Below are 21677 nucleotides of genomic sequence, written 5' to 3'. Positions count from 1 at the left end.
CTTATCTGCTGTCAAGCCCTTGGAGAGCAAGGGATCAGGGCAATAATCCAGAGACTCTCCACCGTCAAATATTCAGGGGGTGATCAGCAGCCCCTTGGAAGTGGTAGAACCCCCCCCCATGCCTCCTCCCAGTTCCCCTTTCCTGGAGCCTTCAAGGGACGGCTCACTTGCGCTCTGCTCTAAAGAAGTGACCTTAAAAGCTACTCTGCGTCTACCTCTGCTCCGACTGCACCAGCCAATTCTGGGATTTTAAGTTTCCCCCCAGTGCACTTGGGGGGCTTTCAGCACATTACACACATGACCTAATCAATCTTCGCAGTCTTCCTCCAAGGAAAAAAGTATCACAGTCCTCTCAATCTTACAGAAAAAGATACTGAGATGTTAGGTGACTTCAAGGCCACACACCAAGCCCTGGGCAAAGACAGGAATGGGATGTGGGAGTTCTTGGGCTCCTGGTCTCTTGCTGACTAGCCAGACTGCAGCTACAGAAGGGAAATCAGTGCCCAGGTCAGTGTCTGGTTCTTTGCTAGTCAAACTGGCAGGAAGCAGCACACGCAGCGATCAAATAAGCGAGTGCCATTGGTCACACAGAAGCTGGGAGGTGTAATTCCCAGACATACACATGCTAGCTCTGCTTGAGCTGGCACCTAAAAATAGCAGTGTGACCACAGCAGTTCAGGATAGCTGCCCAAGAACATTCTGCCCGACCCCCTGGGCACATACAGGGGTGGCTAGCCACACGGCTGTTTTAGGAGCTAGCTCGAGCAGAGCTAGCATGTGTTCGCCTACTCAGACTGGGAATTATCTCTCCTAGCTGCTGTGTAGAGGTACCCTAAAGCGGTGGTTCTCAACCTTTCCAGACTACCGTACCCCTTTCAGGAGTCTGATTTGTCTTGAGTACCCCCAAGTTTCACCTCACTTAAAAACTACTTGCTTACAAAATCAGACATAAAAATACAAGTGTCACAGCACACTATTCCTGAACAATTGCTAACTTTCTGATTTTACCATATCATTATAAAATAAATCAATCAGAAAATAAATATTGTACTTACAGTTCAGTGTACTGTATATAAAGCAATATAAACAAGTCATTGTCTGGATGAAATTTTAGTTTGTAATGACTTCACTAGTGCTTGTTATGTAGCCTGTTGTAAAACTAGGCAAATATCTAGATGAGTTAATGCACCCGCTGGAAGACGTCTGTGTACTCCTCCTGGTTGAGAACCACTGCCCTAAAGCACTCGTATATGGCCAGCCAACAAGTGGCTCTGAACGAGGTTACAGCCAGCTCGTCTACAGCCTACACTCAGGACAGAGGGAAAGAGAAGGGGAATCTGAAGAAACCCTTCCCCACTTCCATTCACCTTACACTGAAGTCCCCTTGCAAACACTGTCTCTATGCCCCAGATTATCTTTAAGACATCTTGAAAAGATGTCTCTATCTCAGATTTTGACAATAGCTCCCTAATAATAGGATAAATAACTATTCATTTGTAACAGTAACGGCCAGTTGCCAGCTGTACCACTTCATTTCTGAAGTCATCTCTGTTCTCTATTCACCAGATGAATAGTCAGCTCAGTGGGCTGTCTTAAGCCCAGCTTCTGCTACCCGCAAGGAGAAACTTGCAAGCCAACGGATATCCCTGCCCCCAAGCCTGGCAGCAAGCAGCTGTTAAGGAGGTATGGGGAGAGTTACCATATTGAGGCCACCTGGAATGAGACCGCAGTGTTACCTTCCAGTTATTTGTAGGAGGCAGGAAGAAAGGGAGAGGAAGAGCCTATGATCTGATGCCTACACTCTTTTACTGGTAAAAACAGCCCACTTGTTTTTTAAAAAGCAAAGGGATGATAATGCAGAAAGAACGGGTTGATGTATTTAATTAAGATCCTGTAACAAATTCATTTCACTCCCTGAAATAAATCTCATCTGAAATGAATCCTCATCTAAATTCCTCATCCTCTGAAGCTCTTCTTATGGAGCCCGCTCTTTACCACACAGAGGCACTATGGACTCCCTCTCAGAGCCTAAAAACAACTGTATTCAAACTATTGTTCATGGACCACTGGTGGTCTGCGAAGCCTAAGCTGGCAGCCCCTGTTTAGGTGGATGGTCACATGATACAGGCCCCTCCCTTCCAGATGCTAAACTGCATTAAAAGAACTACACATATATGTTAAGGCAGGGATTTTCAGAGATGGCCAAACTCTGCTTCCCTTGAAAATCAATGGTAAAACTTCCATTGATTTCAATGGGATCACAGATCGGCCATTGCTAAGAAATTTAGAAAACCCCACTCTAAATACTTCCCGGCTACTAATTTTTCACATAAGCAATTGCTGTAGATGCCACAGGGATATTACACAATATTGAAACGGAGGGAACTGGTCCCTTGAATCAAGAGAGAGTGGATGTGATCTATGAAATTGTGAATGGAAGAGGGTACTGAGCCACACCTTTCTCTCTGTAGATGACGCTCACTCTGTGAAATTCTTGGCCTAAAACATCTTTCAGCTACTGAAGTTGCTCCGTGACCCTGAAATGCAAGCAGAGTAATTTTAAAGAATGGATGCGGGGGTAGTTCTTTATTCTTTGTCAAATTCCTGGCTTAGTACCAATCCCATTAATCCAAATAAGAGGAACTAGTTCTCCCTAGCCCCTGCAAACATTTCCACCAAAATTGCGCAAGTCCCAATCTGACACATTAATCTTTCTACTTGCAGCATCAACAGTTTCTCAACCCATTTGCTTAAAGGTACTGTAACAGCACCAAGCAACAATGGATTGCCAAACAGAAACTTAACACTTCCCTTTTAGGTCAGACTCAGACACTTCATTTGACCATGTTTTAACATTTATTTGCAGAGTAAAACGGCCTGCAGCACTGAGAAAAGAGCACATTTTCCATGAATTAAGTAAAACTTATACAAAATTGGATCTGTACATTCCAATAGACACAACCACACAAATTCTATCATGTGGCTAGTGTGTGGTCTAGTAATTAGAATGTAGGGCCAAGAGTCGAGAGAGAGATTCTACTCTACTGTACCACAGACTTGCTTTGTGACTCTGGGCAAGTTATTGAGCTCTATGGTTTTTAAAAGTGTTCATTAACTTTGAGTGCCTCAATTTTTGAGTGCCCAACATAAGACACCAAGTTGGGCACCTGAAAATTGAGAGAGCAAAAAAATAGTGGTCATTTCTGAAAATACAGGCCTCAAACTCTTTGGACTCAATTGCCCTATTTTTAAAATGGGACCACCACTCCTTTCCTTATAGGAGCAGTGAAGCCTAATTTATTAAAGTGCTTTGAGATCTTTGGATGAAAGCCTCTACAGAAGGCATACAAATTCATAACAATAATTTTACACTTTATTTTAGGATAAGCAGCACCTTGACTGAACTTCTGGAAGAGAGAGAGAGAACAATTTTTTTATGAATATCTTGTTTTTTAAACTAGCAATATTATTGCTTCTAAAAACAAATGTTCTGTTCAAAGGCAAAACCCAAATTCTACTAAACCTGTAAATTATTTTCACTTGTATATTACATTAGAGAGGAACAGTATTAGTAGTGCCAAAAAGCAAGCTAAAAAATAGGGGTTAATACAATAAACAGTGGAAATGTAAGAAAATGAATTGGAATCATCATAATGGCTGTGAAATCTCTGTTCAGTGTTGGAGGAATAAAATACCTTGGTTTTATGGCTTGAAAGTCTGAAAGGCTGGGGATGCCGATATTTTGCTTTTAATGTATTTTTATGCATTTTCTTTATTTCAGTCGTTATAGCACTCTTATTCTTTTCTGATTTTTATATTTTGTTCATGACTTTTCACTCAGAAATATAAGCACATAACAAAAAAGGTATCCATTGAGCTGCACTAATATATAAATTTAAAGAAAACAGCTCCTTAGAGATTAAAGTTCACATTGAAAAAAAATCAGTAAAAGGCCAAAAGCCTGAGGGTTTAAGCCCTTCCCTAGTGCATATAGCACTGTCCTCAAGAGTGTCTTAGCAATAACAATCATTTATGAAGAACGGTTCTCCCCTAAAACAGCACTCCCTCAAAGCACAAAAGGGAGAAAATATGCCAGTTTCAGACACTGCCTCAGTGTGACTTTTTTTTTTTTTTAATATATATATATATATATATATATACACACACACACACACACACACACACACTAGATTTTTCAGACTGCATTGATTATTAGGAACAGGTAATTCCATCAAGAAAATGTGCAGTTATCCTATAATGTTGATATTAAACATTAACAAGTTTCTCCATGGTTTTTTTTGTATTGTACTGTATATTTTCTAGAGACAATTTCAAATACCAATTTAACCAAACCCTCCCTACCATTCCACTACACACCATATAAGACCCTGTCTACACAAGGGACATTTACTAACCCTTTTTAAAACTGGTCCAGCTAAAGCAATTTTAAAACTGGATACAACCACAGCAAAAATGTGGTATTACGTGGTTTAAGGCAGCTTGACCTGAGGTTTTGAAAACCATTCAGTAAAAAGGGATCAGGCCACCAGAAGCTACACAGAAAATTTTCCCAGCATTGACAGCCCTTCAGTGTTGATTACTCTTTGTGTCTTCTCTTTACCTGCAGCATTACAACCCCACCATGTCAGTCGGAGTTCTGATTTTTTATAAAGATACCAGAAAAAGCTAGGAAGTGAACCTGGACTTGCTGAGTCTGAAGTTTCCTTTCAAGGAACTAAGTTACTGCTGTAGACCACCACATCCTAGTATTTCTGCAATTCTACTTAGTGCATTTTGGGTGCTACATAAGGAAGTAAAGGTGGACACAGTATTTCCAGAGACTCCAACAAGTGTTTTGCATATAGGAAAATAGAGGGATCATGCCTATTAGTTTTAATGGAGAGATAACGTCTACTACTGAAACTAGCATTTTTCTGAGGATACTGAAAAATACAAATATATAACATCCATACAAGGGTGTGTGCGCATATGAGAGAGAGAGACCCCTGACCATCGTCTCCTCTCTGCCAAAGAGAATTCTTGAGATAACAGAAATGCCCAATATCTCCCCCCCACTTGCCGGATTTCTTGATTTAAAAAAAAAAAAATCCACTGTCTAGTCAGTATAATTTCCACTGAAAGATTGAAAATTATCCCAAAGACCTAACTGGTGGGGGTGGGGGGCTGAGTAGTAATATCCTAGATGTGCACAATGCAACAGCTCTCACAGAGCCTTTAAAACAAAGTTTCCATATTAGCAATGACGATAGCACAGCAGGGATTCTTTGGGCACCAAAGAGCAGTTGGGAACAACAGCCTGAAGCCAAGCTAATGACAATCAGCTCCTCCCAATATGTTGTTATTCTTATGATATATCCCACCTCTTGATTATTAGGTCTTACACATTAAATTATTGCTAAAAAAAAAAGATGACTTATGGGATACAGAGCTTTGGGCTGCTAGGTCACTGGCTCAATGGAGACCACTGCTGTTAGTCATTCAGTCACTGTCTGATAGCCATTCAGAACTCTATGTGACTGTGAGCATCTGTAGCAACACAGTGGGTGCCCTTTTAACGTGGAATATGTGCTGATGATGGCAGAGGAATTGTAAAATGAACTTACAGAAGGTAGGGCTAAGCATCATATCAGGCACCACATAACTTTACATTATCTTGTTAAAACCTTCAAGAATAATCAGAATTTAGATAAGGGTATATATTTTTTGATACATTTCCCTGCCATCTCGCTAACTGAAAATAACTCACGGACTTGGGTTAAAAAATTTTCAGAAATGCCTAGGTCCCCCTATTCAAAAGTGAGGTAGGCACTTAGGGGGCTAAATATTTAAAGGTATTTAGGTGCTTAAAGATGGAAATAGGCACCTTGTGCGATTTCAATAAGGTCTTGACTTCAGTAGTGTCAGGATTTCACCCCAAGTTTCTTAAAATACTTGCACCTGATAAGTCTAACCTGCCCATGTTTTAAACAATATTTCCAGTGTGCCCGTTGCTTCCAGTGTCATACACCAGGGAACAGGAAATCATGGAAAGTATCCTTTGACTCATTTCCTGTATTACTTGCCACATTGTCTACTGTACTTCTCACACTAATGGTTCTCAACCAGTGGTACACATACTTCAGGGGTATGCAGAGGTCTTCCAGGGATCTAGATATTTGCCTACTTTTACAACAGGCTACATAAAAAGCACTAGCAAAGTCAGTACAAACTAAAATTTCACACAGACAATGACTTGTTTATCCTGCTTTTTTATATACGATACACTGAAAAGTAAGTACAATATTTATATTCCAATTGATTTATTTTAAAATTATATGGTAAAAAAGAGAAAGTCAGCAACTGTTCAGTAATAGTGTGCTGTGACACTTATATTTTTATGTCTGATTTTGTAGACAAGTCGTTTTTAAGTGAGATGAAGCTTGGGGGTACGCAAGACAAATTAGACTCCCGAAAGGGGTACAGCAGTCTGAAAAGATTGAGAGCCACTGTTTTACACTAATCACATGATAATAAAATGAATGTAAGTAGCATTATTATTGTCGGTCTGTAGTAATCAGCTAAAGAATCGGAAGCTACATGTTCCCGTTATCTGTGATGAACATTTTGTCAAAATAGATAGGGTACTTCCTCAGTTCAATTTTCTTGCACCAGAATTTCTTAACAAATAGGGCATATGTTGCAAAGCCCCGTTCCCAATATTGCAGAAACATTACGTAAATAGGTGAAATAAGCACTCGTGCAATTATACGAAGATCCAATGTGTAGGGAGAAGGGAGAAATATGGCTACATATTTAGAGGGAAGAAATATTTAAAGTTAACAGGAACAGAGCAAAAAGACATGAAGTTTAAAAGCAAAGACTCTGTTCACCTGACACCAAATGAAGAGACAAAGTATTATTTATGTTAATTCAGTACACTGTAAATGTTATACAATAATGCAGAATTCCTCTTTCCGTAGTAAGACTGCTTTGCAGCTGACTGCCCACACAGTTACAGGTCAGGCCCACGGACTTAGGAGGCACCACTAACCAGGCTGAGACCAGTAACCAGGGCAGCTGTGAGAGATCTGGCACAGTGGCCAAAAGTGCATCATTGGAATGGAAAGAGCAAGTCAGCAATCATGAGAAGGCAAGACACTTATTGCACATATCACAGCTGTAAGAATGAAAAGGAGACAAAACCCACATGGAACCGAGACATACACAGACCTAAGAACCACTAAATCAACTGCAGACATCTCTAGAGTGGAATTACTATCCCTATTAGCAGCAGGGCTTAAGCATTTCACTAGGAAACCTCCCATGTAATCATATCATGATTAGTGGAATGCACACATTTCTTTTTAAAAAGGCTATTTCCATTGCACCACTGGAAATACAAGTGGAAACGCTGCTGTTGTTTTCAGGCCACTGCCTCAAGTAGCACATGTTAACTTTAAACAAGTGCTTAAGTGCTGTCCTGAAGAGGGTTTACTTTTTCATTAAAAATTTTGAGCTCATTGGCCCCGGGGAGAAAAAATGTCACAGAGAAAAATACATCTATTTTTTAAACCACTATAGCAGGAAATAGGTATTGCTAAGCGGAAGATTGTTTTGAAATGGGAGATGTAAATCTAAGTGTTATCAGCAAAAATATTAGTTTATTGATATAGTAGAGTATAGAGGAAGTTACAAAGCTGCTTAACATTTTGAAAAGCTGTAAGGCTTATTACTCAGTGCAATAGATGGGGGTAATTAAATGAAAGTGTTCTCTGAGTAAGATTTAGTAACCCAATAACAGAAGTCAAACAGATTAAATGCTGCATCTGTTGTTATAATTAAATTAACAAAGTACTGAGGGAATCATGCAAGTTTTCCTCTTGTGTACCAGACCCTGGGTGAGGATGTGCTGTAGCTACATACACATCCTGGATTATAAATAAAATATAATGAGTCAAACTCATCCCTGATGTAATGCCACTGAAGTCAATGGAATTACATTAGGGATAAATCTGGCTCAAAAATGTTCTCTATATGTTTAGTTTCTACCACACTAAATATGACACAGATGTGGTTGTCTGAAAAACGATAGCAGTGTCTTCACTGATACTTCCAGAGGTCCAATTGTAGCTGTTGACAAGAAATTTGAACATTCCACTTAATCACATTATAGTCAAGATTTTCAAAAGAGACTCATGATTTGGGACACCTCAATTTCTGGCTGCCTAAATCGAAACCCTAAGAGTCTGACTTTTAGAATGTGCCAAGCAACTGCCTTCTTAAAATCAGGCCCCTTTAATGTGGCTCAATTGGGCAAGCATTCAAAATAAAAAAAATAAAAATCACTAGTTGTATTTGTATCTTGGACATATATTCTTAAATTCAAGAAGCGTGAAATTCAGACTGTGATTACATGATCAAGATTTCTGGCACTCACTTAAAATACTACAAGATGGGATCCTCAGCTAGTGTAAATTGGCATAGGACCATTAAAATGAATGGATCTTCCTCTATTTACACCAGATAAAGATCTGACCTCTGTTTTCTAATACTGTAATTCCCCATGGACTCACATATGTAAGTGTAGCAGGGTGCTGGTGCAAAGGCACCTAATCAGGGGAAATAGATTGGGTCTGGGGAGAAGCCTGGTGCCTGGCCTTCAGAACTGGCTGCACCTGCGGGCCTGAGGGTTCAAGGGCTATAAAGGCAGGCTGGCTGGCAGCCAGAAGAAGGGGGAACGACCAGGGGAAGGTCAGTCTCCAGGCTGAGGGCAGACTCTGTGCGGAAGAGGAGATTGTAAGGCCTGCAAGCTGTATATAGTATATCACTGGTGGTGGGAGAACCTGGTGTAAATAAAGCCATGGGTGCTGCAGAACTAGAGGTCTCTCTGAGTTTTATTGGGGCTGGCAGTGGGCCCCAGGAAGAGGAGGGGCAGAGGACCTTGTTACAGTAAAGATAAGCACATTCGTAAGTGCTTGGAGGACTGGGGACTCTAGTTAGCATGTGCTACAGTAGCACAACGTCACACAGGTGTATCTTCATTTAAAAAAAAAATGCACCCACAGCCCCCCACCCCTTTGCCTATATGGGCCCATCTACTGAATTTTTTAAAAGTCATAAAAACATTTCTGTTATAGCTATTGCCTATGGTGACTGCTATAGATAAATTTGCACAACTAATGTCTACTGCAATCCCCAGAAGGTTTTGGGTAGAAATGTTTCATGCTTGGTCTCCACCCATTCAGCCTTTTCAGGATTAGGAGACTGTGTGGGAAAACCCCAGCTTGTCCTAACTGCCAGGTATCGTGCTTTTAATGACAACTAAAAGCTACTGAATGTTGAATCTTTGTGTAACCCTGACAGACCCTGGTCATCGGTGGACGGGATAGAACCTAAGACCCCTGGAGTTTAGTGCATGAGCCACTACTGCAGGGGTAGGCAACCTATGTCACGTGTGTCAAAGGCGGCACGCAAGCAGATTTTCAGTGGCATTCACACTGCCCGGGTCCTCACCACAGGTCCAGGGAGATCTTCATTTTAATTTAATTTTAAATTAAGCTTCTTAAACATTTTAAAAACCTTATTTACTTTACATACAACAATAGTTTAGTTATATATTGTAGACTTATAGAAAGAGACCTTCTAAAAATGTTAAAATGTATGACTGGCATGCAAAACCTTAAATTAGAGTAAATGAATGAAGACTTGGCACACCACTTCTGAAAGGTTACCGACCGCTGCTCTACTGCATGAGCTAAAAGCCAACTGCTCTTAGGGTAGGTCTACACTTACCGCGCGGGTCGACGCGGTGAGTTCGACTTCTCGGAGTTTGAACTATCGCGTCTAATCTAGACGCGATAGTTCGAACTCCCCGCGCGCTCCGGTCAACTCCGGAACTCCACCACTGCAAACAGCGGTGGTGGAGTCGACCTTGGAGCCGCGGACTTTGATCCCGCGGCGTCTGGACGGGCAAGTAGTTTGAACTAGGGTACTTCGAGTTCAGCTACGCTATTCACGTAGCTGAACTTGCGTACCCTAGTTCGACCCCCGCCCTTAGTGTAGACCAGGCCTTAGTGAAGGCTGCAGAGCAGATTCATTCATCTCTAAGTGGTCTAGGTGCCACTAAATGGGACAGAGCTCCACACCCAGGAGGTGTCTGGGTTACACTTGCACATGAAAGGTGCTTAACCCAGAGCTGTGCCATTGCTAAATTTGCAGGAGATGAGGGGAAGGAACTTTAACTCAGGTTCTCTAAAGAAGAAACAGGATACCAAAAAAAACCCCCACAACACTGATATGTATTCTCAGCGGACATTTTTGAAGTTTAAAATTTTTATGGGATACCTAGATGAAACTACAGAGGCCACAGGAAACTTTGCAAGTTTATCTCCACAGAGTTCCTCTCAAATCATACTCTTCAAGGGAAAGTGTTGGGGAGCTGATAGAGGAAGCAGGATGTGCATTCTCCCAAATCCAAAACATCCCAGAATACAGAGATAAGGCACACTCAGTTCCCATGCAGGGTCATTCCCTCCACACTGATGCTCCAGTCAAATCTACTCCCTGCAGAGAGTAGGGATCTTACCAGAGTTCGCTTGTAACTGCACAGTTGCAGTCACTGATGAGACAGGCAGGAATTAAAGTGACTTCAAGACGCAGTAACTCCCACTCAGATTTCCCACCAGAAATCCATGGGTACAGAAGAGGAAAACACCACAGACAGCAGCTAGTTCCCCTGCTCCATCATTTCCTGCCTCCAGCTTTACCTCCAAAGTTCCAGGAAGCACAGATCCAGAGGGGGAGCACTCATGGGATCTAGGGAGGCAGGACATGATGCTGCAAAGGCAGCACTCTCCCACAGCCCCGGGCCATTGGATCAACCAGCCCAGAGTCCTATAGGTTTTCATCACCTCTGCACAGATGGAGTGGACGATTTGGCCATATTAAGTGTGTGAAACAAATACTCACACTTATCTAGATTCTTAATGGTATAATATATTTCTTGTATTTTTCCATGCATGTCTTTGCATGCAATTATGCAAACAAATCACACAACTCAACATGTATTAGTCTCAGTTTATTCTGATAACTGAACTTCTGATCAGATTTTACTGTTTTTGAGGCAAAGTTATTTTGGGGGATTTTCCCTTTTTCAATTATGGAAAAACTTCTCTTCCCCCCAACAACTTTATTGCTTATTGTTGTGCTCTGACATTTTCATTTCATCTCATAATAAATCTCTCAATCTATTCTGGATTACAGAGATGCCTTATTCCTGACTGGTAGCAATTATAAATACATATCTGGTTTCTCTCCCTTTTTCCAACACTATATGAAAATTAATGTCATTTGTTAAGAAAATTTCGAGCTATAGCAAATGACACACTAACAACCATTTTAATAAGATATAAATCCTTTATTGTAACTCTCACATTAAGTGTAATGGAATTAAATTCTATTATTAGTCTGCATGCGCCGATCATCGCTTTTAATTAAGGAAGTTAAAATGGTTTAGTTCTGAAATGCAAAATATTTGTTTTGAAAAATAAAAGTCAAGTCTTCTGGGAACCTCTTTGTTCTCTGTACTAAAAATCCTCAGTAACCATGTCCTTCAGTAAGAGAAAAATACCCTGTACTGTGTAGTGTAGCCTAATTACTCTATTCCTTTATGAACCACTGACATGTAAAATATTTCCCATGATACACAGGCGTTTCTTTCCGTGAACCATATTAGAGATGCTGAAATGATTATGGTGAGAGAGTTTATAGGCTCGCAGTTTTCCGGTTAGTTTAGTTAGTTTCCAGACAGTTTAGGGTTAAAGTTCACTGAGAATTTGTTCCCACAGCTGCTAGCCCATGAGCCGATGAGCTTTCTGGTCTCCATTGGCACTCTTTGCAAGACAGAGTAGCACTGCCACTTCTCACTGACCTTAGTGCAGAATGCTGAGCATTCTGTGCCATCACCTCTCCTCTTTAGAAAGGAATCACCGACTCCAACCAGCCTAATACGGAAGCGGAAATCATGAAATCGAGGTGAATTGGGAGTTTTCCACTTGCAGAGAGTGCCCCGGAGTGCTGCTATGACAACTAGTTCTTCCCCAACTGATGAAAGAGAGTGATGGTGGCATGTCCTTATGTTAGTCAGAGAAGTCTTAAGAAGGGGCCATTGCTGTTATTTCACTGGTGAGCGCTTCCCTGGGTGACTGGTTAGCTAAAGTACGTGTGTCCACCATGTTTCTCTGTCTCTGTACGGCCTGATAGGAAAGCTGAGACTTAGAGCTGGAGTAACTACTAGTTTGCTGAGGTCTCAAGCAGGAAAAGAGTGAAGCCTAAAAAAAACAATTTACCGAACACTTCCCAAAAATTTACCCCATGCTAACAGCGGCGGAGGGAGGAGATTGGGGTAGACCCCTCTGGATGGGGAATGCTGGTACTGGGTGGGTGAGGGAGGATGTGATCCCGAGCCACGGAGTTGAATTGCTGAGTGGGGTCGGTGCTTTCTGTGCTAGCCTCCCCCCAGAAGCTAGGCTGGGCCCTTCGCTCCGGCCGATGCCTGGGACTGAGCCAGTCCAGCCCAGCCCTGACTCAGGCATTACTAGGCGACAGCAGGGGAGTTCAAGCTGTTGGGTGGGGCCTCCACAGGCTGTGCAGTAAAAGAGGCCTCACAGCAGCAACACCATTCACTAGGCAACCAGCATCCCCTCCCCAGAATCAGCACCTCCAGCTCCTCAGCATCCTCCCTTCCCATGGGTAGCATGTGAGGAGCCCTGCAGAGGCAGTGCCGACCCTGCCAGCCAGAAGCAGCCTGAGTTCCTCTGTCGCTGCCGTTCCCTATGGGCAGGGGAAGGAGCCGCGCCAGCTCAGTACCATATTGCTTCTGAGGCCGCAGCAGCAGAACTACCAGCCAAGGGACAAAATGTTACCAAATGTAGTGGGAGTGGGAGTAGGGGGCTTCGACCCTCTCCACCCCACCTGTTGTGGCGTCCTTGCATGTAACTCACACTCACTCAGCAGGATACACATCCCCCTCAAGTGGTGGCTGGGCAGAGGATAAGGAGACCACACTTTTAGAGATAGGAGATCCCAGATCCAATCCCTGGTGCCAACAGCCCACCCAGAGGTTCAGTGTTACAATCACAAGAGAAGATGGGTAGCATAAATTCAAGCTAATAGGGCCCGAGTCGTAGGAAAGTTCAGTTGCTTGAGTTCACCTCTCAGCCAGCAGATGATATGTTAGTGTTTACTTCAGAATGGATTTCCACAGACAAACATTCCTGATGGACATGGCCAAGTTCTGCAAGTGAGAAGCCTGGACAACCATGGATGTACATTACTGAACAGAGACTGTAGAGGTATGTTCCATGTATACAACTTTTCTAGTTTTAACTATATTTCTTTGCCAGTTAACTATAGTGTCACAACTGTGCCCATTTACAAAACCATCTAATGCTAATTGAGGGGGAAAAAAATCTAGGGATTTGGGACACTGAACTGTGTACACCCAGGTACAATTATTGTATGCATCCTTTACTCTCATTGCTCAGCACCACAGACCTGGACATCATGTCCTTCCAGCCAGAAGCTTTTCCAGGCAGAGTTGTAAAACCCAAGTCTCGTAGGCCATTGGTGGTGGAACCACAGGCTGAAAAAAAGTGCCTGTGGACATCTTATTAGTGCCCAGACTTCCTAGTGAGCAAAATAACAAGAAAGAGCTTGCCTTTCTTTGGGTTATTTGCTTCACGAGTGAGTCTGTCAAGGTATTCCAGGCCAGAAAGCAAAGTATTCAACCACAAAAGTTACTTTTCTCATACCAAGACAGCTAGTGAAAAGCTAAAATTCCTCCAGTTTCACCTCGGGTGTGATTATTTTTCTACACTTCTCTAATTCCTCCACCCAATAAATACATGATCATACAGAGACTGCCTCCCCGCGAAGTTAAAAAATAATTTTACTAGATATACCCATTTAGGTTAAAAATGAAGGGAAGTGAGTACAAATTTTTAACATGGTGACAATCATTTTCCATATTGGTTTAGACACTTATTGTCCATGTTCTGAGTAAATCAAAATCCACAGAAAGATGAAAATTGTGGGCCAGATCTTCAGCTGGCATAAGTCAGTGTAGCTGCTTTGATTGGCGCTATGCATTTATGTTGCCAAATATCTGATGAAAACAATCAGGAAAAAGTCGGCACCTGTTTATGAATAAGTGAAATATCTGTTTGATAGCCTCATTCCTGGAGAAGAGCTTAAATTAAGGTACATAATGAAAATGATAGAATACACTTAAAACACATGGTTGTAGTGTGCCATTGGCTTAAAATTGAGTGGTAAGGCATCAGAGTCTACAAGTGACCTACACTATTTAAAACAATTATGCTATCCAAAGCAAGGTAGGAGGAAATTCTAATGCAATTACAGCTACCATACACAATATACTGGGAGTTATAGCAGGAAAGCTGGCTCTAAAGTAATTGCTTGGTATTATTACTAGCACCACAGCATTGGTAGTATAACTCGGAAAAGCTACTGTTCTAATTTTCAGTGAAGGCGCATCTTTAAGCTATTGCTTTGTAGGAATGTAAAATGTGTGCACAGAATGGCACAAGACAATGCAGGTCACATTTGGCAAAGCAATATTACTTTAAGGATGTTTTATGACTAACCACTAACGTTTCATTTTTGTTAGAAAGAAGCACAAAATAGAGCTGTCAATAAAATTAAGGCGGCTATGCCTTCAGAATAGCAGCAAGTGAATGTTATAGTGGAGATACGCACTGCAAAGCTTGCCCATGCTATCAGACTACAATATCTACAGATAATTCAAATGACCTGCATTATATTGATACCAGGCTTCCTGCACACACATCTGCCAGTTGTCTTGCTGGATAGCACTGAACAGCAGATCTCTAATTCTCAAATAGTGACATTTCCCCTCATGTTTCAACATTAGGTTAAACAATTTCATTTGGTCCATGAAATGTAAAAGAAAAATTCCCAATACAATGCCCCATTTCAACTGAAATAGTTAAGCAAAAAATTGAGAAATTCAATTTATTTGAAGAAAAAAAAACCTACACATACAGACTACAAATTATTTCAAAAACAATGATTTGTCAGATCTGTGCTTTTACAGGTAATGCACATATAAAACCAATGCTATGTAGAACAAAAGACAAGCTCAACCTTTCCCCGCAGAATCCATCATAGGAACAAAATGTCCAATAAGGAAAGCAGGAAGACAGACAGAAATGACCAGAGTTCTATCTTGCTCAGTATTCTCTCTCAAACAGTGGCTGGCGCCAGGTGCTTAAGAGGGAGGTGCAAGAGAAACTATAGTTTACAGTGTTGATCCCCCACTTGGTAAGGCGACTCATCTTTTAATGTACTGTGTATATATATCTGCTTACTGTTTTTTCCACTCCATGCATCTGATGAAGTGGGTTTTAGCCCAAGCAAGCTTATGCCCAAATAAATTTGTTAGTCTCTAAGGTGCCACAAGTACTCCTCCTTGTTTTTGAAAGATTAGAGAGACTATATATTTACACTTAGATTGTTTCTGTTTACTTTGTGCACTGATAACTCAGAATATAGTCAACTTCACTGTTTTGTTGAAGCTCAGTTACACTTCCTGTCTTATGCACTAGAAGGATGACATCTCTCTTATGCACTGCTCTGGCAGGAGTTATTGTGCACACTACTTTTCATGTGCACATTCTGGCTCTGTTTACCAGCGGCAATGCTGAAACTGAAGACAGAGCAGGTAGGCATTTGCACAGAGAGGAAGGGAAGTAGGGAGTGTTTGAGGCCTGAGAAGTACATTACTTACTCCCCTTTTTGATAGCCTCCAGGGGGAAAAAAAAAAAAATCAGGTGGGCACCAGAAAGTCCCAGATAAATAAGTTTTAGAAATTTGAAAACAAATGCTGTACACTATCACAGAACCCTGGCTGGGAGAGATGGAGAAGCTATGATTCGCAAACATAAAATCCAGTCCTGGCTTTCTTCACTTGCATTAAAAAATTTTGTTTCACCATAATACAGCATTCATATGTATTGATTTATCCAACCTGTAGGATAAGTACATGTACAGGCAAGCTTTCACCAGACATACCATCATTTCTGTATCTGTCTGAAAGATGTTTAGGATTTTAAATGTGTACACACAGAATATGTTTAAGACTTGAAAGCAATTAAGTCTTATGGGAAGAGGCATGTGTAGTTCATTTATCTTATGCTTATTTTTTTTAAATAAACTTCTAACATCAAACTTTTAACTCAGAGAGCAACCTCTGATTACAAACAGCTTTTGTTCAAATGGCTGAATTATTCTACCGCTTCCTCATTCTTACTCATAAATGTATATTTACGCTGAGGTGCTCATCTTCTAAAATGGTTTCTTTTGGCAAATACAATGATCTTGGTTTTTTTTCCTTTTCTCACAAACCCCCATCTTTTAAAAGAAACTGCAAAAAAATATGAATTTGGAAAGACATTTATAATACTATTTTCATTAAGTAGGAATGCCCAATGCAGGTACAGTAACATATATATTAACATCAAGCACATACACTCTATGAAAGCAGAATACATTACTATTGGATATTCTGACATGATCATATCAGTCTTTTAATCAAATTTTTTCAGGATGGGAATGGCAAAAATAAAGAGACAATAACAAAGCCTGTTGTCCTGAAGATGAAAGAATAACCAAGGTATCTTCTCTTGGTCCCTGGTGGCCATTCAGAAGGACGTTAAAGATCCTGTGGTTCATTTAGAAAGAAACATGGGCCTGATCTAACTCCCACTGATATTACTAAAAATAAACCCATTGCTTCCTGTGGAGGTGGATCAAGCAATGTGGGATTAAGCATTAAATCAGCAGTTCACAATTTTTTTTGCTAACACAACCCAATTTTAATAAATTATTTCCTCCTGGGACCTCATGAAGCATGGAGGGTGCCATTTTGGAGAACAAAATGGCATCCTCTGCACAATGTGACTTTACACGTACCATGAGAGTGAGGTCACACCACATAGTGGGGGAGAGGCACCATTTTGCTCAAATGGCAACTTCCATGCATTGTGACCTTGCTCACACCATGCATACAAGGTCACACTGTGCAAAGCAAAATGGCACCCTCCACACACTGTCGAGTGCCACAACCCCCTCTGCTGATGGCATGACCCCACTTGGGGTTGCAACCCTCAGTTTGAGATCTGCTGCATAAAATATTAAAGATGCAGTATGAAACGAAGTTCTAGTTGTGATTTTTAAGGTACAAACTAGGTGAGCTATAAAGGTTGTTGACAGAATTGCAGTAAGTGCGCCCTGGTCTCCAAAGATTTGTCTGCTGAATATTTTGTAGAAAAGCCTTAAGTTAAAATAAATTTAACAAGTTAGAGCAGAGATACCGCTCATAATACCTATTCAATATAAATCAATTTTAAGTAGATATGCTGCATACAGTAGAGATGCAGGGAAAATTTTCAGAAATAGGCGTTTATGTTTAAGAGCCTAAGGGTCAGATTTTCAAAAGTGGCTAAATACGGACTCAGGGGCCTAACTGTGAGAACTTGGCCTGAGAAGGGTGTTCACTCACCAGTAGGGTGCCCCTTCTGGCCAGGCACAGCAAAGCAGCTGTTTTTTGGTCTGGCACCCCCTGCCGACAGTCACTCTGTCACTGCAGTGTCTCTCTTCCAGTAACTCAGCCCTGAAAACCTAATATAAAACACTTCAGTGTCCTCACAAGAGGGTCTTTGGTCCCAACTCCTGGCCCCTGGTCCTCACACCACTACCTCAGGGCTTTCCAGTGTTCTTGTCCTCTTCTCCAGGCTCATGCCACCTTGCCAGTGGCGGATTAGGGAACCAAGGCCATCCCCACTTCACCAGGTTCCAGCCCAGGGACCCTATAACCAGCAGCCAAGGTCTTGGCAATCCCGCTTCTTGATGCTGTTTCCCTGGCTCCTTTCTACCCAGCCTCTCAGGCTTGCCCTTTTAAGCCTCTGAAGTTCCCCTTACTCTGTTCCTCCACAGAACACCTCACAAGGATCTCTCTCCCTGGCAGTCCAAATCCTGTCCTCCTCTCAGGGTGACAACCAGGGCCTGTTCCTCTCCAGTGGCTACTTTATGCCTTCCCAGCTGCTTGCCAGCCTTCTCTAGCCAAGCTAAGATCCCAGAGCTTCTTCCACACCACCTCTCTTCCCAGAGAATGACTGCAGATTTACTCTGCAACCCCCTTCTGTGACAAACTTCCTCTCTTTATGCTAGGCAGCCTGCTCCTGCCCCGCTGGCCTCCCTCCAGGTGCAGCCAGATAACATAACTGGCCTCCCAGGCCCACATTAATCCATTCAGAGCCTGAGTCTGGTACACACACTCAAATAGCCATAAAGAGAGGAAAAAAACCTTGTCCAACCAGTCAGCATTTGATCTGTTCCTGATAATACCAAGTTGCTGCACAACATTCTTCTGCATATTACAGGATAATACTTGTCCTACAACATCCTACCTGAAGTTTGCAGTACAGATAAAACTCGATTGCCCTTACTTCTTTACAAGGTTCTGCCTAGACTTTTTAAACACGTCACTTCCAAAATACTGAAACACTGATAAATTTAGTTTTAAATGTTAAAGTACAGTATCTAAATGCCAAGACATTAGAAACTAAAATTCCTCAAATAAAAATTAGTATGTTACCTGCTATCAATACAGAAAAGCTGAGTAGAAATATTTTAAATTAGGCAGATCACATAGATATTACCATCACACAGGATAAATGCAGCGCCTGTCTAGTTACTTGTGTGACTCCCATTGCCATAGTATCTGAGTACTTAATTAACATTCAATTTATCTTGCCAGCACTCTTGTGAATTTGAGAAGTATGATCCCCATTTCACAGGTTGAGAACTGAGAGAGCCAGAGTAATTAAGCTGCTTGCCCAAAGGTACATAAGAATTTGTAGCAGAGCCAGGAACTGTGGCTGGATCTCCCAAGCCCCAGTCCACTAACATAATGTCGTCCTTCTTGCATTTAACCACATCACCTACACCCTGCCCACCAACACATCTCCACAGAGTTGACTTACAACATTCCAAGCCTCAGTGAAAGCTACACATGCCATCTTTTTGTTAAAATTTTAAATCAACCTGCCAGGGAAATAATTCCTTCTTTTCCACCAAACAAGGAATTTATACTGACCTAAAAGAATTATACTGGCCTAAGGCCCAGGATGGGCAATATCCGCTCCTGGACATGTCACAGGTTTAAAGTCCAATATCTTGCAATTTTTCTAGTATTTTAGGCTATTGGGGAAAAAAAGAAATTACTAGCTTTGCAGTTGTATGTACAACACTTGCTTGTAGTCCTGAAGCGCCTAGATATTTTGGACAATTATGTTTAGGGCCCTACCATTTTGGTCAATTTCAGTATCATAGGATTTTTTAAATCATAAATTTCACCATTTCATGTATTTAAATCTGAAATTTCACGGTGTTGTAACCGTGGGGGTCCTGACCCAAAAGGGAGCAATAGGGGGACCACAAGGCTATTGTAGGGGGATTGCGGTATTGCCCCCCTTATTTTCTGTGCCGCTGCTGGCAGCGCTGCTGCCTTCAGAGCTGGGCTCCCAGCCAGCAGCCACGGAGCTACCTGCAGCTGGGGGAGGTTCCCAGAGATAGGAACCCAGAGAAAGTTGTGTCCCTCTCTAGTCCAGCCAGGACTAACATCTGGAGACTGGCGCACAATAAGAGCCCCCAGCCTTGCCCCTCCCCTACACTAGCCAGATTTCACGGGTGAGTCCAGATTTCACAGTCCTTGACACATATTTCATGGCCATGAATTTGGTAGGGCCCTAATTATGTTATTTCAGTTTCATGTGCAATAAAACTATTTTAGATCACTATTTTTCCTCTCCTTCCACATCCAGTACAGTTGTATTCATGGCAACAAGTCATTGAGACAACCTGTGTGAGTAAATTGTGCATCTACTTAAATCTTGAAGGACTGAAGGCTATTTTTTTTTAAGACTCTATAACTGAAAGAGTTCATTTCTCTTCAGTTTGCGATGATTGCCTTCCATTAGGATTTTCAGTAATTACTCTACTGTAAAAAATTATACCGCTCCTAATAATACAAGATGTGAATTTATTCTTTTCAGGTCAGAATTTAAGAATAAAATTAGTAGGCCTGCTAAAATACCATGAGACCTTTTCCTCCCTCATGTGCTGTGAAGTCTAATATTCCATTTCCTTTATAAGTCCTCACCCAATTATTCATTTCATTTCACTCATGTTAAAAAAATACAAAGCTGGAAAGTAATAAAACACATAGAACTGAACTTATGTGAAGACAGCAATTAACTTTTAACTACATCTTCAGCTATGAATGGTCTTTTAGTGGTTCATCAGTTCTCAATGACATAGTCCATATGTCCAGCCCTAGAAGATTTTATGCAACACTGTTAAGTTTCTGTTCACTAAAGATAACATAGCTGATTCCTAGAGGCTTCCTCAACCAATAAACTCCACATAGAAAGCCATTCACAACTTTTATAAATGCAAATCTGAGTAAATGAGGAACCAAAGACTGTAATACATAGCATCAATGAATTATGTGTGTGTCATAGAAAGGAAATGTTTTAACATTGGAAAAATAAAGTCAACATTTCACTTTCATCCAAGAGTCACGGCCACTGGGATTAATACTCGGAGGTCCTGAAAACTTTGTTTAAAAATACAAGTTTGACCTTTAAAGAGCAAGTTCATTGATTCTGTTAAGTTCCTCTGATGCTCCCTGAATTATGTGGTCCAAGGCAACAGAAAATCTATCCTAGATCACACGTAGGCAGTACAAACTCAGAGTTCAATTGCCAAACAAGAAGATGCTAGAAATGACTGACCCATGGAGCAGTTAATAAAACAAAACCCAAAACAACATGCATCTGTGTCAGCACCAGGGCCGGCTCCAGGTTTTCTGCTGCACCAAGCGGCACAAAAAAAAAAAAAAAGAGAAAAAAGCCACTGCAGGGCGATCGCCCCGCTCCACTCTTCAGCGGCAATTCGGCGGCTGGTCCTTCACTCTGAGAGGGAGTGAGGGACCCATCGCCGAATTGCCACCGAAGACCCGGACCTGCCACCCCAATAATGGCCAGAGTGCCACCCCTTGGTATTGGCCGCCCCAAGCACCTGCTTCTTTAGCTGATGCCTGGAGCCGGCCCTGCTCAGCATCAGTTTTAAGCTTGCGTGTTTCCTCACGGTCTACATTCCAAACCATCAAATTTAAGAATAATAAGCAGCAGCTATTTGCTTCTGTCCTAAGAGAAGTAAATGGTTTTCCATCCATCCTCCCAGCTCCCCTAAACGTAACACCTACCACTGTGGGTTTGGAAAGCAGAACAGCTCGTCTATTTCAAGTCATCTATCACTTAGGTTGTTATTTTCATCATGCAAATCCTGTCCATTGATTCTTCCATGATGCGGGTCAGAATTATCCACCAGCATAAACTGGCGCACTGCCAGTGAAGACATGGCACTGTGGCAATTTACACCCACCGGGAAAACAGACCTGTGTTTCTTCTGCAGTCACTCCCAGAAGTTTCCCTCTTCCCTCCTTAGTGTGCAAACCTTGTGAATGTTAACATCTGTTACTGTAGGTTAATACTCCTAACCTTCAACAGCTC

At 41.6% G+C, this 21677-nt stretch overlaps 1 protein-coding gene across 3 annotated transcripts in view; it reads right to left on the bottom strand.

Moving 5' to 3' along the window:
- LOC120395175 (protein FAM107B) overlaps positions 1–21677 on the bottom strand; it is an 87603-nt gene that overhangs the window by 30523 nt on the left and 35403 nt on the right. Inside the window, exon 2 of one of the 3 annotated variants that reach the window (XM_039519333.1) lies at positions 2458–2537. The exons of the other annotated variants lie outside the window; for them this stretch is intronic. The gene's annotated coding sequence lies outside the window, so the exon portion shown is untranslated. The remainder of the gene's footprint in view (positions 1–2457; positions 2538–21677) is intronic. 3 annotated transcript variants of the gene reach the window in all.

Source organism: Mauremys reevesii, linkage group 1, assembly GCF_016161935.1.
Source record: "Mauremys reevesii isolate NIE-2019 linkage group 1, ASM1616193v1, whole genome shotgun sequence".
Lineage (NCBI taxonomy): Eukaryota > Metazoa > Chordata > Testudines > Geoemydidae > Mauremys > Mauremys reevesii.
The sequence above is the reverse complement of the archived record's forward strand: the minus strand, read 5'-3'. Positions and strand labels throughout refer to the sequence as shown.